Below are 19481 nucleotides of genomic sequence, written 5' to 3'. Positions count from 1 at the left end.
CGTGCCCGCGCTCTTCACAGCAGGAGATTAAAAAGACTAAGATGTGTTCTTCTTCCTCAGGAGCTTTGCACTGTAGTTAATGTTGACAAGACTAACCTATTTAAAACAGAGCAAAATAAGAGGCAATATGGAGTTGAATCTAAATTACACAGAATGGATTATAAATGCAATTAAATCCCAGAAGAAAAACAGATTAGTATGGGATAGAGTGGTCAGGCAAGAGAGCAGGCATAACCTAGAACTTGAGGGGTGAGTAATATTTAGATAGTGAGGAAGAGGGCCTTGTGAGGCATAGAAAATGGAAAGAACAGAGAGGCAAAGGCTAGAGGCCAAAGAGAGGTGGACCATTGCAGGCTGGCGCCGTGCCTATGAATGCTAAAGGCTAACAATGTAAGGACGTAAGCACTGAAAGTAAAAAAGAAAATGGTAGGGACTCGGGAGTCAGAATATTTGGATTTGGATCCTGTCTTCACCACTTGCTAACTTTGGGACCTTCAACAATTCCTGCAACTTCTCTGATACTCAACTTTCACACCTATTTAATAAACTTGATAATATCTACTTCATAGTATTGCTTCCAGAGTAAAGGTAATGAACGTAAAATGTTAGCACAATGCCTGGTATATATCAACAATTCAAGCAATGACATCTATAATGGTTGTAATAGTAATAGTAGTAGTAGAATACTCCTGCTTGACTGTAGAATCATAGATATTCAAACACAGAACAGATTCCAGAGATTATTTTATCCAGGCCCCTCGTTTAAGAGGGAAGAAATGTGAAGTGTAGAGAGATGAGATGACACTCAGCCTCTCACTGGCAAACTCAGAATCCACTGTTCTTCCCTCCGCACCTGTCAGATTCAGCAATCCTATTTCCAAATAACTCGTGGTTGGTGCTCTTGAATATGCTAAATTAGTGCTGATTTAAGAATCCTTTTTAAAGGACTGCTGAGTGTTAAGCTGCCTCCAGTCAGAGGGAGAATATGAGAAAGCCAAATTCTACAAATAGAAGTTTTCAGCACTCCAGTAACCACTCCACCAAGAGTAGAAGGTGAACAAGGACACTTTGGGCTTAAACTCATTGGCTTGGTCTTCCTCCAGTCAACCTTTTACCCCATCTCTGCTAGAAGAATTCCACTTCGGTCTCCTGGAGTTTAAACCAAGTCCATTAAACATCTCTCATATATGTTGGAGGGGGTTTTTTAATGCTCTGGAATTTCTCAGCCCTGGAAATATACCCAAAAATAATTTCACAAAGCACTTGGTGTGATTTCTAACAAAAAACATTCTGAAATGCAGATTCTTCAGCGTCGGTGCAGCTAGGGACGAGCAAACCATGCTCTTACGCTGCCCCCTGCTGCTGAGGACCAGAAGAGACAGCCGGCATGCTTTAAGAAACCAGCTCGATTTCATCTTAAATAAAACCTCTCTTTTCTGATCACTTTGCCCTAGCCCTATGGATAGGCAGCTGTAGGTAATTTGCTTGCTTGATCTAGTTATGTCGAATGAGTAACTCATTAATGTTAAAGTGAAGACAGCTTTTGTGCTTTGGAAGGGCGATAAGTAGGGAAAAAAATTACTCAGCTGTCTTAGCATCAGGCAGGAGCACTGAAGCAGAGAAGAAACAGAATTTGCTTCTTGGTGGCTGAGAATGGATGATGTGAAATTTCTTCAGATGCCAAGTTCAGCCAAATCGCAGGAGGATTCCATTAAACATAAGGTAAGCAGCAGGAATACCCACCCGAGCTTTCTTTTTGGATGAGACAGAGGCAAGGAAAGGCTGATTTCTACAATATTGTGGCTAAATAGAGATCAATTTGAGGAATGAATCCTGGCTTCTGAAATATCTTTCTCCCTGAAACGTGAAAAAAATACTTGAGAGAGGACTTAGGCAGGTATAATTCTTCTTATCCAGACACAGTCTGTTAGTTATAAGATAAGCTACGCCACAGTGACAAACAACCATAAAATCTCAGTAGCTTAAACCAAAAAATAAGTTTATTTCTTACTCACATAAAATCCACATGACCAAGGCTCACAGTCCTTATCACAGGGTATAGTAATTTCCTATAGCAGACTGTATGGTCAGGCCACTCAAGACGGCTGTTCTCTTGATCTCTGTACATTCCCTGCTCTACCTACACCTACTCACATGGCTGTCCAATCCTCTTTATTACAGGACTTAATCAGAACTGCCTACATGCTTGCCCCTTGCCCCAGCTTCTGGTTTCCCTGGTAACATAAGCCAAACTGATGTCAATTCCCCCAATAACTGGCATCCTCTTTCTCACCGTCCCCCCCTTCCCCCCCCCAATAGCAAAGACTGTTGCCATGTCCTGTCTGCCAGTTACTGTACACAGTGGGAGGTCACTCCAGGACTTTGCTTCCTACTTGTAAGATTCCCTATCCAATAAACCATTGATGTCTCTGGGCTCTTTTTTCAGTTTCTCAGCTGAACAACTACAAGGCTTGCAGGCCTGCAGGATGCAGCCCGACAGGACCAGGAACTATCTTTGGGGAGGAACTATGTCTACTCAGGTCTATGCTGTATCCCCAATACTTAGCACAACACCTGACACATAGGTGCTCAAGGAGTATTTGTTGAATAAATGAAAGAAGGAAGAAACAGGTGAATAAATGAATCAAACTAAATACCTCTGGGCATCATTTCCAGGAGCTCTGACTTCTCTTTTCGCCCTCTCCATACTTTAGGCGCAGACCTAAAGCAAATGCCCATTTTACACTGGGATAGCACCCTGTTCCCCTAGGCCTCTGTCATGGTATCATGCCCATGTAATTGTGTGATCTCTTTTAAGGGTCTTCTTGGTGAGCCCTTGACATACTGGGGATGTGAGTCAACAAGGGTGGGAAGTAAATATTCTTAGCAACCAAACTTTGTAATGCTTGCATTAAGGAGAGGGTGATGGATACAGCACACAGCCCGCTGGAGCCCTGACAGATGGGCTGCTTGGGGACCCACTTCACAAAATATGCCAGCACAAAGCACTAGAAATTAAAAAGGTGATGCAAGACCCAATGAGATCACAGGGAGAAAGAAAAGGGAGGAAATATCCTAGTTAGAAGGAAGAGAGGAGAAGAAAATGACACCTTAAGATGTGATTCTCATCAAAACAAAACATCCATATGTCTTACTAGCAGTGTAGAAGACCCCAGGAAATTCTTTTCCTTTCACTTCTCTTTTCTTTCTATAGAGTTTCACAATTTTTCATTGACCAAATACTAACTGAAGTAATACTGTGACCAACTATCTTGAATCTCTGTCCCTAAAGATCTTACCATTTCTGCCTGTTTTTTAGCAAAGACCCTTTTAACCATTACACATTGATGGATACCAAGCTGGCAGCTTTGGCTCTCTAAATTCCTCAATTCCTTATGTATTTATTGGAGAATTTATAGATTATTATTTTGCACCTAAAGCAAGATAGGGAGTGTGTTTGAAATCACAAAAGGTGCCGGGACATAAAATCTCTGAACCATAAATCTTACAGTTTAATAAGAATCGTACCCAGGGGTACTGACTCTGTCTGTATATTAGGTTTTGGAAAAAAGATCCAGATCTATCGATCATAGCCCCGTTCTCTGTACTTAGAGATTGAGGATCAACTTACAGTTTATGCTGAAACACAGAGCTATCAGCCCAGATCCCTTCCTCCTTCCTGGCCCCCATGCACCTGATGATGCGTCTCCAAGAGAAGGTGCAGTTCCCCACCCCCACCCTGTGGTTAGAGGGAGAACTGCGCTGTCATTGCAGCTTATATTTGCCTGACCTTTTGCATACTCACATTAGGCAATGATGACTATTTCTGGACTGCAAAATACTAACTGAAGAACAGATAGATTATACAGTGTGCCTTCTAAGTGGCATGTTGCTATGGTTTCCCACTGAAAGAACAGAAATCTCACCATTAGGTTATCTGAAATCTGCAGGATTGCTCCAAAATGTTTCCGCAGAGAAATGGACTGTCCTTTGAACACAACTCCATCTGTATGATCAAATGCAGTCTCAGACTAGCAGGGGACATGATGTGTCTTTTGAAGAATGTCTTCATTGAATGCAGTAGGATTTGCAGGAAATTTATAAGACTAAAGCAGGCATTGACCTCTGTTTGATAAGGCACCTTTCCTTATGCCAAACATATTAACTATATCCCTTATGCCAAAAAGTTATTAAATCTGAACCACCTAGGCATGCAAATGGAGTTCTTTAAACCCTCCAAAAGCTTCCCACTGCTCTTAAAATAAAATCCAAATCCATTCTCATGGCCTGTGTTCCTTGTATGGTCAAACTCTGGACTACTTCTCTACACTCACATCACCCCGCTCTTTCCCCCCAATTCACAATCTGCTACACTCACCTACTTTTACTTCCTTCAAAGCATCCTCTAAAACACCAAGTTTTTTCCTGCAGTAGGGTCTATGCACACGCTATTTCTTTTGCATGGAATGCTTTTTCCCCATTCCTGGCCTGCCTTAATCCTTACAAATCCAGCTCTCAAATTAATACCACATCCTGAGATACGCTTTACCCCAATTGAAATTAAGTTCCCATTTATACTGTCTGACAGAACTCTGCACTGTCATTTCACAGCACGCATCAAAATCTGAAATTAATTGTATATTCCTGTGATTGTTTAATATATCTCTCCTCCACTAAAATAAAGCCTTGAAGTCATGGGTTGTGTCTTTTTGGTCTGCTGTATCCCCAGCACTTACTATAGAACTTGGCACATAGTAGGTGTTCAATACTGAATGAATGAATCAGCCCACTGACGTCAATCCCCATTTACTTAGTAATTAGAAGGGACTGAATGCCTGTTTACTCAATGATCCACTGAGAAAGTATTAAAACTGAGGAAAATTCAAGGAAGTCTTGCCCTCAGGGAGCTTATGTACACAGTAAGGGGAAACACAACAGGGAAAACAAATAGCCATATATAAATGAAACAGCAATTTATTTGGGACGTTTCTTGTCTCCTGGAAACCTAGTGACATTCACAGCCAATTAATGCCCATACGTTGAACACCTCTGAAGGAATTGCTATCCGGCCTAGTAGTAGCCCTTAGGTCATCATGTACTGTCACCCTGGACAAAAGAAGCCCAGAGATTCAAGAAGGAAGAGAGAGTATACTCTGAAGGGTATTTGTGGAAGCAGAGTGCTCTGACACATATCCTCTCTCTCTCTTCCTGAAGGGTCAGCAAGAGATTTCTTCAGGGAGATTGGAGAAAGCAAATCCAGAGTGTTGGGGCTGGGGGGCAGGTGGGCACACGGAAAGGTGGCTGAGCCAGAACCATCTTGAGAGGACTTCTGCTTCAGGACAAAGGGAACACCGGGGGTGCACTGAGAGTGGGCAGAAGCTAAGGAGGCATCAGCACCCTAAGAGGGCAGCACTTGCTCCTCGGGGGGTATCCAAAGAGTCCTTACAAGCGCCCCACGGTAGGAAGAGCCAGCAGGTGACCCTTGTCATGAAAGAAAGCACCAGCGATCAAACTGCCAGCCTCAGAGAAGTAATACGCTACCCTTTCTCTGTAAATTCAGTGCACGCACGCACACACGCACGCACACACACATCCACATCCACTCACACACACTCTGTGCTCAACTCTAGAAGAGCCATAAGCAGCAGAGTGAATGGAAGGACCGCGTGGAGCAAGCAGAACCAGAGAATGAACCGTGTTGCCCTCTCCCACTGGTGGATTGGGGATTCAGCGGTCAGGCCTGGGAGGAAGAGGTTGGATAGAGAGAAACCCTGACTTAGGGGAGAGATTAAAGCTTTGATTTGGGTTGTACACAAATCCATAAGACCTGATGATGAAACTGTTCAAATACCTGAAAGTGTCTGAGAAGTCTTGTGAACTGGGAAAGGTGATCCAAAGAGTCTAGGTGAAGGCGGTGCTTGGGAAATAATGAAGCTGGTTCCTAACTATACCTTCTTAAGTCCGGTCTGTCCAATAAATCATCTACATAAAAGAAAAAACATGAAGTTTAATGAGAAGAGTAAAAATAAAGTACAATAAGATATCTGAGTTGATGTAATCAGCTCAAACCCTTCTCTGCTTAGAAAATAACTTATACCCAGTGTCCTAGGAATATTAGGAATAATAGAATCTTACTTGTACTATTACATATGCAAAATGTATTCATATTTTTCCCTTACTTCAGCAAAAATTATTCATGAAAAAGACAAATTTTTCATCAACTCCCAGGAAAATTGTGCATCCTGCAACTGTGCCTAATTCAATAATTTCTGTGAATGTGAAATGACAACATATCGCATCTGAACATGTTGCCCTATGCAAAGAACTTCAATTACAAATGCCTCTCACTCATCATCACCCTGGGTGGTTGGCAGAGAAAATATCCTCCCATTTTACCAGCAAAGAATGTCCTACCAAAACAGGGCTCTGCAAGTTAGGACCTGCCAAGTAAATTGATCTCACCAACGGCTTCGGTGAGCTAAGAATGGTTTTTACAATTTTAATTCATTGAAAAAAATCAAAGAAGAATAATATATATTTTATAACACATGAAAATAATATGAAATTCAAATTTCACTATTCATAAAGTTTTATCGAAACATAGCCAATGCTCATTCATTTACATATTGTTTATAGCTGCTTCCATGCTATAATAACAGAAATGAGTAGTTGTGGCAGAGACTGTATGGCTGGCAAAGCTTAAAATATTTACTATTTTCCCATTAAGATAAAAGTGTGCTGATCCATGCTCTAAAGGGTTAAATGGCATCTAATTCCACATGCTTAGTTAGCTGAAAAAAAGTCATAAGACCACCGATTCAGAACATAAATCATTTCATCATATTTCCTATATAATAACAATAAATATTGGTAGTCTTTATATGTTTTTATTTTGCCTCTCTATTGGGCCACTTCATTTTGGGAGTGAATAAAAATCTCATAAAACTTTTGCTTGGAATGCCCTTCCCCCATTCTTGGCCTGCCTTACTTAACTCTTACAAATTCTCCAGATCTCAGATTAAATATTGCCTCCTGAGATAGCCATCAGCCCCTGACAGGACCGTGCACTTCCAGCTCCTAGCACTCATCAGCGGAGAGCTGTGAACTGGGCAGGACCTTAGCAATCATATAATCCAGGAGTCAGCAAACTTTCTGTAAAGAGACAAATACTGTTGTCCCTTGGTATCTGTGGGGGATTGGTTCCAGGACCCTCTGAAATACCAAAATCTGCTTATGCTCAAGTCCCTCATAAAAAATGGTGTAGTATTTGTATATAACCTACACACATCCTTCTGAATACTTTAAATTGTCTCTAGATTACTTATAATACTTAATACAATGTAAATGCTATGTAAATAGTTGCCGGTGTGCAGCAAATTCAAGTTTTGCTTTTTGGAACTTTCTGTAATTTAAAAATATATTTTTTTTTGATCTGTGGTTGGTTGAATACATGAATGCAGAACCCATGGATATGAAGGGCTGACTACAGTAAATATTTTAGGCTTTTCAGACCATGCAGTCTCTGTAGCAACTACTCAGTTCTGCCATTGTAGCACAAAAGCAGCTATAGACAGTTTCTAAATGAATGGGTATGGCTGTGTTCCAGTAAAACTTTATTTACAAAAACAAGGAGCTGGCTGGATTTGGCCAGTGAACTGTAGTTTGCCAACCCCGATACAGTCCATACCCTCATCTTAGTTTCACTGAATTTCCCTCCACCCTGGAACTTATTACAGAACATGACTTACAGCAGACATTTGATAAGTTCTGATGAATAAATGAATAAAGGTGAGCAAGAAGGAAAGAAGGGAAGGACACAAAGAATGCAAGCAAATGTACTCACAGTCCTTGTCTTGGAAGTATTCAAAACATAATTAAGGAGACAAGCAACATACACATGAAAACGCCTTGTGTTACAAAGCAGGATGGTGAGTGACTTAGATACCAAGGACCATCTAAACTCAGAAGAAGACTTCATAGGTAAGGTCAGATTTGAGCTCACTACTGACATTTGTTGCTTGTTTGGATTTTTATTGTTGTTGTTTTGGGAAGGGGAGGTTGGCATTAATCAAATTGGTACAAAGAGAATCATCACATGTATGTAAAAAGTCACTATAAAAACAAAACATAAATCTTTTTATAGACCAAGAAATCCTTGAGAGATGCATATAATCATTTTTCCTAGTCTTTTTTTTTTTTTTTTTTTTAACTGCGCCGCATGGCTTGTGGGATCTTAGTTCCCCAACCAGGGACTGAAACTGGGCCCTCAGCAGTGAAAGCTCGGAGTCCTAACCACTGGACCACGAGGGAATTCCCTACCTAGTCATTCTAATTCTAGGATTTGAGTATATTAGGTTTTCCTAAGACATGGAATATTTTTGTTTGAAGCAACAGAATCCCAAAGTAGTGCTTCCCTTCGGCCAGTGGTTTTCAGATTTTAAGTAGCCAAGAATTATCTAGAGAGATTGTAGGTATGTAGATTCCTGAGCCCTACCCTAAACCTTCTGAATCAAAACCTCTAGGATAGAACCAAGGGAATTTGAATCTTAACACTTTCCCCCTTAACATGTAATTCCTCTGCAGTTAGTCTGTGGAGGCTTTTGTTGTCATGGAAATTGAACTCCTATAATTAATGGTAAAGATGTTATGATTTCATGGAAAAGACTGTTCAGTAGAGAGTAAATAAATGTCAGTATGCCAAACACTATTGTTTTCTTGCTAATTTTTTCCAAGTGTATATTTTTTTTCCAGTATCTTCCAGGTGCTGATCACCTTACAAGATCTCAAGTTTTTACGTTAGAGAAAGATTGTGTTGTATTTAGAAGCCACTTTTATAATCTTGAAAAATCAAACAGTTCCTTAAATATGCAGAGTATTGTGAATTCAGTGAGTGTCTTTATATTTGGTACCCCAAGTCGCTGACAAGGCCCACTTATGATCATTACCAATGAATTACTAACAAATGCCAGATACCAACAGGGGGCACAGTATTTAAGAACTTAGAATTTTCATTCTCCCTACTGTCTAGCAAAATGTTCCCTATTGAAAGACATTTTCAACCATCATGTCTGGCAGCCTTGATCACTGAACTGAACTATACTATTAGCCTGTATGCCTGTCCAGATGCTCAAAAACAAAATACCAACTCTTCTGCCCTCCCTCCTAAAAGGAACCAATTCTTCATGCTTTAATGTGAAAAGACTTGGAGCCATAGTGATAAAAGCTAACTAACTGAGCATTCACTATGGACCAGATACCATATTAAGCACTTTAAATATCAGTATCCTTTTGTTGTCAAGACAGCCTGTGATGGGGGTTCCATTATCATCCTCATTTTACAGATGAGAAAACAGGGTTAACTGTCCCAGGTCACATAGCTATTAAATAACAGAGATGAGATTTGGATTTAAGATCATCTGACTCCAAATCCTGTGCTACATGTTTTCCCCAAAGTTATGAGATCCTGGTGAACTGGAATGAGCACCGGGCTGAGATCCAAGAGATAAATGTTCTTGTCTCAGCTGCAACATGAAGTAATTGGGTAGTTCTGACTGTGATATTGCCCCTCTTTGGGCTTCCAATTCCTCTCCTACAAAGAGTGGTCTAACTGGACTACTAGATGAATAATAAAATTGCTTCCAAGACTAATATACCATGATTTAAGAGCAGCCACTTTGTACAAAAAGAGGACTAGAAAGACAATGGGAACCATCTGGATGTGAAAATGATGAATGAGAAAAGCTGTTAGAGGGGATAGTCTCAGATTAGCATTCCCTGCCACGGGGGTCCACACGCCACATTGCCAGTCTCCTGCAAATTGCCTGCAGCTGTGCTGATCCAGAGGCCATTTAGAGTGCAGAGCCCTTAACAAATTGTTCAAGGTATTTAGTCCCGGGTTTCCCAGGAGCCCATCTAGCCCCATGAAATTAAATGTCTTGTGATTTGCCAACTTCGCTGTTGGAAGTGCAACGAAGTTTTTTGTTGTTGTTTGAACTCAATTATCACTTCACTCTGGATAGAAAGGATGCCTTCGCAAATTCTTTCTTAAGTAGCTGATTGTGGAGGAGTTTCACATCAGTCAAAAAAAAATAAAATAAAATAAGTTGCTGTATAACAAAAGGAGATCAACTTCATGGAAGATGCCTTGGAGGGCCAGGACAGGGAGGGTGGGGGGGAGTCGCCGGAGGGAGGGGATATGGGGATATGTGTGTAGATGCAGCTGATTCACTTTGGTGTACCTCAGAGACGGGTACAAGAGTGTAAAGCAAATATATTCCAATAAAAAAAAAAAGAAAACCATCTAAAGAAACAACCTCTGTTGATGATGGGAGAAAAGCTGCTGTATTCTTGTAATTTACGTGTCTGCTTTCACTTTATAGGGTCATGCTTCCAACACTCATGCCCCCAGTCCATAGCGCTCTTTCCAATGCCTCTACAGATTCTTAGGAACTTATGTTCTCATTACTACTACTTATCCTTATTTCGAGATTCTACAGAAGTCTTATTCTCACTCATTCTAGCTTCCTATACCTAACTTTTTCTCTCTGTCCAATGTTAACTGAGTATCTCCCTAAGTATGTCTCCCTCAGGGTGGTGTTGGCCATAACAAAGGAGGATTCCATTAGGGCAGAGCAAACAGTTCTAAATCTAACATTACACATCCCTGTTCTTAAATTTCTCCAAGCCATTTTCACCACTAGGAATTCTGCAATGGCAGTATTTTGCCTTGAAATCCTGGCTCTTTCATCATGTTGCTTGACCCTCTCCCCAAATCTCCCTGGTTCCTTAATCCCTTAAGATACCCTCTTAGAAATCACATGCCCATGATGTTTTCATGCAGAAAAAGTGGTTGTTTCTATTGCTCCCTCCTTTCGGATGACACCCAGAGCCTATTTCTTCATACTAGCAAAGAACTCTGTCACTAGCATGATTTACCAAAAAAATAACTTGGAGCTCCATCTGCTGTTTCTCAATCTTAGTACAAATCTATTACTACTCAAATATAAGTGAGGGTCTCTATGACCCAGTCTTACAACATTCAAAGAAAAAAAAAAGTAATTCTGATTCTGATTCTTCAAGTTATTTTTTAAAATAAATCTCTGCATCATATCTTAAAATTCTTCTCACATTTCTTCCCACCCTCTACTTTCATGTTAACTGCCCAAAATTGCTCTCCCTATTCTTCACTCTTCATTTTCTGGAAAAAAAAATTTTTTTAATTACCCAATATGCTTATCATCACAGATACTTCTGTTTTCTTGTTCCCCTCCTGAACTCTCTTTTGTACTAGTATTTGGGAGGGGGGCACATTTTTGCACTTTGCAATACCTCTTAGAGCTCTTTTTGGAACAACCCCCATCCCTGGTTCACTGATTGGCCTGATCAGCACAATAGGTAAAAGGAAAGCAGGTAGCGTGGGCAGGCACAACATCTTCAGGTTCAGATAGGGGGAAAGGAAAAAATGTGATACTCATACATCATGAATTTTTGCCCCGTTTACGAATAAATTAAAATTTTTGAACAAACAGAAACAAGACAACAAATGAATTGATGCTGAATGATGCAGTGACTACTGTCATGCCTGGTGTTCTTAGGGCTTAAAAGAGATAACATGCCAGAAACAAATTAAAGTTCTTTTTGACATCGTAAAAGACTTGACTGAAAAGAGTTTTAACTCGAGAACTGTACCTGAAAAATGACAGCTGTGAATGGATTTGAATACAACAACAGCTATTAAAGGGAACCAAAAACAACTATATGATGCAAATACAAAAGACTCCTATGAACAGTGTATTTGTAGCTTTAGGCAATATTCAGGCAACAGAATAAAACAGGACCCAGTGTAATGAAATCCAGTCCAACTGAGTGTTGACAGCAGAATGCAAATTGAGAGAGCTCCAGAATCAGTTAAGCTTCATTGGCTGCAAACAATAGAAAAGATCGTGACTAACTTAATCGAAATAGAACATCATTATAAAAAAATGAAGGAATGCACAGAATGGAGTAAAAGGTTTAAATCTGGCCATCTCACACCCCTGCTGGAAATGCCTAAGTGAATTTCTTTTAACTGTAATTAAGATCAAGACCAAACCATTAATAGTGCCCATACATCTTGCATAGACCGGCACTTGCTGCCTCTCCAGCAGTTTACTTCACCTCTCCCTCCCTTAATCTCTAAATTCTACTCACCCTGACCACCTCATGGTTTCTCTTTTACCACTGTCCTATAGCCACAGGGCCTTTGCACATATCCTTCCCTCTTAATAGATGTTTTTCCCTTTTCCATCTTTCCTTCAACTAGTTTGCATATACTCATATTGCAGGCAAAAGCTCAAACCGCCCATCTCAGGTAAGTGATTTTGAGGTTGGATACATATATGAAAATCCAAATAAAACAACAAAACAAGATTATTTACTCCAGCAGAAAAGCCTCTGTAAGAAAAGAACAATTATTGTATACTCCATGACTAAGGCATGAATAATATTTACAGACAACAATCATATTGCTGAATACTGAACTTTTTAAACAAAATTATAATATAACTGTATTGGGTGGGAGAGGGGTCAGGAAAGTGATTACATTTGTGAGGGGGGAGGGGTGAAAGGGAGCTAAATCTTTATCTTCTGTAGCACAAAAGTCGCCATAAAAGTGCCTAAAACTGGAAAGTCAAGATATAACACAAAAGTCTGTTATCTAGAATTTTGAAGATAAATACCAAAAGAAATAGCTAGAAGAGTTTGAAGTATTTGTCTCTGGAGGATTGGGGAGAGGAGGAATCGGGAAATAGGGTTAAAAGATAACTGCTGCCTTTAAAATAATTCTAGAGTAATTTTTTTTATTCTTAAAGCCAGGTATACATATAACTATAACTTTTAAATGACAGTATGTTTAAAAAGTAGTAAAAGTGCTAATGGGAAATTAAAATATGCAAGATACAATGAAGACTGGAGTGAAGCTAATGCATGTTGTAAAAACTTGTGCATCTCCTAGAAATGGGCCACCAATTTGATTTTCTCTAATAATGTACTGCTTGAAAGAACTTTTAGCCAAAAATCTTGTTCTCAGAAAAATATCTCTCTATGACTGAAATTAGTATCTTGTGTCTAAAAAAGCGTCCTCATTTAAAATTACTCATTGGTACACTACTGGTAGAGTTTCTAGAAGTGGCAGGTCTCTGGGAAAGGTTTATCTAGTATTCCTTCTCTAAAATGCATCATGGGAAATTTCCTGGTGGTCCAGTGGTTAGGGTTCTGCACTTTCACTGCCAAGGGCCCGGGTTCAATCCCTGGTCAGGGAATTAAGATCCCATAAGCCGCAAGGCATAGCCAAAAAGATAAACATATAAATAAATAAATAAAATAATTTTTTTAAAGAATTTATATTTTCAAAAATTTAAAAATAAAAATAAAATGCATCATGACCACTGTTGACATTTTTTCAAGATAAAAAATGATGTTTGATGGCCCACATATGTTGTAAGGCAGTTATTTCTGATATGAAAAATAATAAGAAGGTCATCTTTTGTACCAGAGAAGGCATAAGCCTGAGAATGCACTAGCTTTGGATTTCCTGTCCAATATAGTGGTCATCAGCCACACGGGGTACAGAATATCTGCAATGCTGCTAGTCTGAATTGAGATGTTCTGTATATGTGAGTATATGAGTGACTACTAGGAAATTTAACATCATGTCTGTGGTTTGTGCTATGTATCTGTTGGACAGTGCTGCTCTAGGCTTAGTGCTTTCATTTCATAGTGCTAGTGATGTTACTGCAAGTCACTTAAATTCACTGGGCTTTGGTTTTCTTAAGTATAGCATGAGGGGTTAGACAGATGTCCTGTAAAGTCCCTTCTAACTCAGAAATCTTATAAGGGTAGCATCCTAAAATATGACGGAGATTAATGGATTCTGGACTTGAAAAGCCAGTAGGTGATTCCTTCCGATGGCCCACCCCCACCATGCTGAATTGTCCTTCCTGTCACCATCAACCTCATCCAGGCATCTTTACCAAATGCTGCTCTCACCAGTCACCAATGCATGTCCTACATGGAATGCTTTACAATTACTTCATCACATCTTAATTCCTGCATGATGAAATCAGTATTATTACCCTGTTTCACATATGAAGAAAAAAATCCTGAAAAGATTAGGTGACTTTGTTGCAGGATACAAAATTAACACAGAGAAATCTCTTGCATTTCTATACACTAACAATGAAAGATCAGAAAGAGAAATTAAGGAAACAATCCCATTCACCATTGCAACAAAAGGAATAAAATACCTAGGAATAAACCTAACCAAGGAGGTAAAAGACCTGTACTCAGAAAACTATAAGACGCTAATGAAAGAAATCAAAGACGACACAAACAGATGGAGGGACATACCATGTTCTTGGATTGGAATAATCAACATTGTGAAAATGACTATACTACCAAAAGCAATTTACAGATTTAATGCAATCCCGATCAAATTACCAATGACATTTTTCACAGAACTAGAACAAGAAATTTTATGATTTGTATGGAAACACAAAAGACCCCGAATAGCCAAAGCAATCTTGAGAAGGAAAGACAGAGTTGGTGGAATCAGGCTTCCTGACTTCCAGCTATATTGCAAGGCTACAGTGATCAAGACAGTATGGTACTGGCACAAAAACAGAAATATAGATCAATGGAACAGGATAGAAAGCCCAGAGATAAACTGTGGTCAACTAATCTATGACAAAGGAGCCAAGGATATACAATGGAGAAAAGGCAGCCTCTTCAATAAGTGGTGCTGGGAAAATTGGTCAGCTACATGTAAAAGAATGAAATTAGAACACTCCCTAACACCATACACAAAAATAAACTCAAAATGGATTAAAGACCTAAATGTAAGGCCAGACACTATAAAACTCCTAGAGGAAAACTTAGGAAGAACACTCTTCAACGTAAATAACAGCAAGATCTTTTTTGATCCACCCCCTAGAATAATGGAAATAAAAACAAAAATAAGGAAGTGGGACCTGATGAAACTTCAAAGCTTCTGCACAGCAAAGGAAACTATAAGCAAGACGAAAAGACAACCCTCAGAATGGGAGAAAATATTTGCAAACAAATCAACAGACAAAGGATTAATCTCCAAAATATATAAACAGTTCATCCACCTCAATATCAAAAAAAAAAAAACAACCCAATCAAAAAATGGGCAGAAGACCTAAATAGGCATTTCTCCAAAGAAAACATACGGATGGCCAAAAGGCACATGAAAAGCTGCTCAACATCACTAATTATTAGAGAAATGCAAATCAAAACTACAATGAGCTATCACCTCACACCAGTTACAATGGGCATCATCAGAAAATCTAGAAACAGTAAATGCTGGAGAGGGTGTGGAGCAAAAGGAATGCCCTTGCACTGTTGGTAGGAATGTAAATTGATAAAGCCACTATGGAGAACAGTATGAAGGTTCCTTAAAAAACTAAAAATAGAACTACCATATGACCCAGCAATCCCACTACTGGGCATATACCCAGAGAACACCATCATTTCAAAAAGACACATGCACCCCAATGTTCATTGCAGCACTATTTAAAATAGCCAGGACATGGAAGCAACCTAAATGTCCATCAACAGATGAATAGATAAAAAGATGTGGTACATATATACAATGGAATATTACTCAGCTGTAAAAAGCAATGAAACTGGGACACTTGTAGAGACATGGATGGACCTAAAGACTGTCATACAGAGTGAAGTGAGTCAGAAAGAGAAAAACAAATATCATATATTAACACATATACATGGAATATAGAAAAATGGTACAAATCAACCCGTTTGCAAGGCAGAAATAGAGACACAGATGTAGAGAACAAACATATGGACACCAAGTAGGGAAAGTGGGGAGGGTTGGGTGGGAATGAATTGGGAGAGTGGGATACCAAATAGTACACTCTAACTATATGCAGTTTATTGTATGCTAACTGTATCTCAATAAAAGTTCTTTAAAAAAAAAAAAAAAAGATTAGGTGACTTTGAAAGGCCTCAGAGCCAGGATCTGGAGGAGTCATGATACACATCCCTCTGAATCCAACACCTGATCTCTTCATCAATGTGCTCCACTCCCCTTTACAGACACCAGATGGAGGTTTTTTTGGAACCTAAATGATAACCCCAACTTTTTGAGACAGTACACCTCTCCCACATTATTTTCCATCCCTGGATTCTCAACACTTGAAAAAGATAGTTAGGGACTTCCCTTGTGGTGCAGTGGTTAAGAATCTGCCTGCCAATGCAGGGGACACAGGTTCAAGCCCTGGGCCGGGAAGATCCCACATGCTTCAGAGCAACTAAGCCCGTGTGCCACAACTACTGAGCCTGCACTCTAGAGCCTGTGAGCCACAATTATTGAGCCCACGTGCTGCAACTACAGAAGCCCTCGTGCCTAGAGCCTGGGCTCCGTGACAAGAGAAGCCACTTCAATGAGAGGCCCGCACACCACAACTAAGAATAGCCCCCACTCGCCGCAGCTAGAGAAAGCCTGCGCACAGCAACGAAGATGCAACACAGCCAATAAATAAATAAATAAATAAATAAATAAATAAATTTATTTTAAAAAAAGAAAAAGATATTTAATGAACAGCATGTAATATAATATTCTGAACTTCCACGTCATCTGGTTCAAAATGAAGATTGCACTTTAAGGTATGCCTGTAAAACAATGTGAAATAGTTGGGTTTTTAAGAATAAACATCACCAAAAAAATTCATATGACTACTGTCCACTTCAGATGAATTATTAATACTTTGAATAGTTATTCCAACACTGTTTTCAATTCGAAAAAATCAACCTCTCTTTATAATCCTCAGAACCTATAATATAGTCCTTTAAATGTATGTGGCACAAATTTTGTCTTTTCCTTTAGGTATTGTTTATGTTGTGCCAGAGAACAAGATATCAAAAGGCCAAACTGACTCAAGAGCCAATCTGAAGAGACTCCTAATGGCCTATGACAGGACAATTTGAGTATCAAAAAAGGAATAATAGTAGTATCTGATTAAAATATAGCAAATACTTGAAAAACTGTATTGGAAAAAAAAAGCCTCATTTTCATCACTGGAATTTGCTATGTCTCCAACCCATTACTTTAAAAATTGACAAATAAGGGGAATAAACTGAGCAGTTAGCCCCACTTTCCCACATGAACTACATTTCAGCAAAGCCAATAGTTGCTGAGGAAAGTCTTTTACAAATCATTTCTAGCTAATAAATGCAGAAAGTGCAATAAAATTAGAAAGTCACCATTTTGCAACCTCTAATAAAACAATGGATCAGGGCAATAATCATTATAGGTGCTAAGACCACTAGGTGAAATCTAATGAGGAACTTTATAAGGAAGAAATCAGGTGACACCATCTGAAAGTAAAACATCCAAAATTATGTACCTTCATGTGATACAATAAAAAGTACAAAGCACTTACTTCACAAAAAAAAAAAAAAAGATAAGAAAAGAAGAATAAAACAAAGAAACCTGACTCTAATCAAGCCTCCAGTTGTAATTTTCCATGTACAAGAAATAAGGAGGCTAGAAAAAAAGTTAAACACCAGAAGAAACCAATCAGCTACATCCAGAATCCAGCACATTTTTCAGGATAATTAACTTGTTTTATTCAATAAACAATAGCATTCTTTAACAAAAAGAAAAAAGGAAAGACCATTAGAAAAAGTTAAAAGAGTTAAAAATTTAAAAACCAAATGTGGGGCTTCCTAGGTGGCACAGTGGTTGAGAATCTGCCTGCCAATGCAGGGGACATGGATTCAATCCCTGCTCCAGGAAGATTCCACATGCCACAGAGCAACTAAGCCCATGCACCACAACTATTGAGCCTGTGCTTTAGAGCCTGTGAGCCACAATGATTGAGCCCATGTGCTGCAACTACTGAAGTCCATGTGCCTAGAGCCCGTGCACCACAACAAAGAGTAGCCTCCACTCACTGCAACTAAAAAGAAAGCCCGTGCACAGCAAAAAAGACCCAACATAGCCAATAAAACAAATAAATTAATTAATTAATTGAAAAAAAAAAAAAGGTTTGCCCTGCCAGAATTTAAAAAAAAAACAAAAAACAAATGTGATGTGCACATTTTGTTTGTTTGGACTGTTATTCAGATAAACTAACTCTAAAAAAACACTTCTGAAATTATCGAGGAAATTTGAATATAGACTGGGTATTAGATAATGTTAAGAAATTGTTAATTTTGTTAGGTATGGTAATGGCATTATATTTCTGTTAAAAAAAATATGCCCTTATATGTCAGACATATTATGCATATAACGTGCATAATAAACTAGTAACTCGTTAGATGACGGGATAGTTGGGATTTCCTTTAAAGGCTGAAATGTATCATCAAAAACACTATCACTGTTACCAGTAGTAGTGGTAGTAGTAGGAATAGGAGTAGGAAGAGGAGGAGGAGGAAGAGGAGTAATAATAGGGATGGGAAATAAAATAAGACTAACAAAACGTTTTATAACATGGAAACTGAATAATAGGTATACTAGGGTTCATTATATTTTTCTCTCTACTTCTACATGTGTTTGAAATTTTCCATAATAAAAATAATTTAAGCCTCAAATAATTTGGAAGCAAATCTCACGAGTGAGGTGTTGATTAAAATGTATTATTCCATGTTGGTTGAAAACTACGTTTGTCTCTACCACAATAAGTGGTTTTCTTGCGTGCTTCCAATTTCACAAGAGGAAAACTGGGTTTTAATTATCATTCTGGGTGACCTTGGGCAACTTGGCCTCCACATAGCTTGCTTTCCTTATCAGTCAACTAAGAATGACTTGATCACCAAGGTCTTTTCCAGCACTATTCTATTGCTGTTTTGCTCTATAATAGAATAATTGGATAAGGGAATGTCTTTTAACGCAATAATAAACTTTTGTTTTTGTAAGTATTCATTTTTAAAAATAATTTTTAAAACAGCTTCATTACCTGTAATGACTATATTTAATACTCACTGCAGTTATTATACAAGGTCAGAAATGTCCAAAGACAACCAATTCTATGAACAATATCTTATGAGGAAACTGCTTTAATTTGTACTTTTCCACTTAGAGTGAACCCATAACCCCTAGAAATTCTTACCTGCTAATACTAATCCAATCATGATTGTCTACATGGCTCAGGTTACCAGATAAGAGATTAATTTACTACAATGAACAATGAACAGACTGGTTGCCCAATCACATAGCAGAGATTCTTCAAAATAGTAATCTGATTTTGTATAGATTAAAAGAAAAATTTGGAGCCTCATACTCTTCAGTTTGTGCTGATGGCTTGTAGATGACCTTGTGGATCAAATATTACCAAATGAGCTAGCCATTACACCCCCACCTTCCATACACACATAAGTGAAGTGAGGCCAACAAGATAATCCAGTGTGGGGTTTGGTTTTTTTGTTTTTGATTTTGCTTTTATTTTTTTCATTCTCGATCC

General features: G+C 38.8%; 1 long non-coding RNA gene across 1 annotated transcript in view; it reads right to left on the bottom strand.

Moving 5' to 3' along the window:
• LOC130859879 (uncharacterized) overlaps positions 1–19481 on the bottom strand; it is a 287027-nt gene that overhangs the window by 228192 nt on the left and 39354 nt on the right. The window contains exon 2 of the long non-coding RNA XR_009055341.1: positions 5852–5982. This is a non-coding gene — a long non-coding RNA (uncharacterized LOC130859879). The remainder of the gene's footprint in view (positions 1–5851; positions 5983–19481) is intronic.

The sequence above is a fragment of the Hippopotamus amphibius genome, chromosome 1 (assembly GCF_030028045.1).
Source record: "Hippopotamus amphibius kiboko isolate mHipAmp2 chromosome 1, mHipAmp2.hap2, whole genome shotgun sequence".
Taxonomy (NCBI): domain Eukaryota; kingdom Metazoa; phylum Chordata; class Mammalia; order Artiodactyla; family Hippopotamidae; genus Hippopotamus; species Hippopotamus amphibius.
The sequence above is the reverse complement of the archived record's forward strand: the minus strand, read 5'-3'. Positions and strand labels throughout refer to the sequence as shown.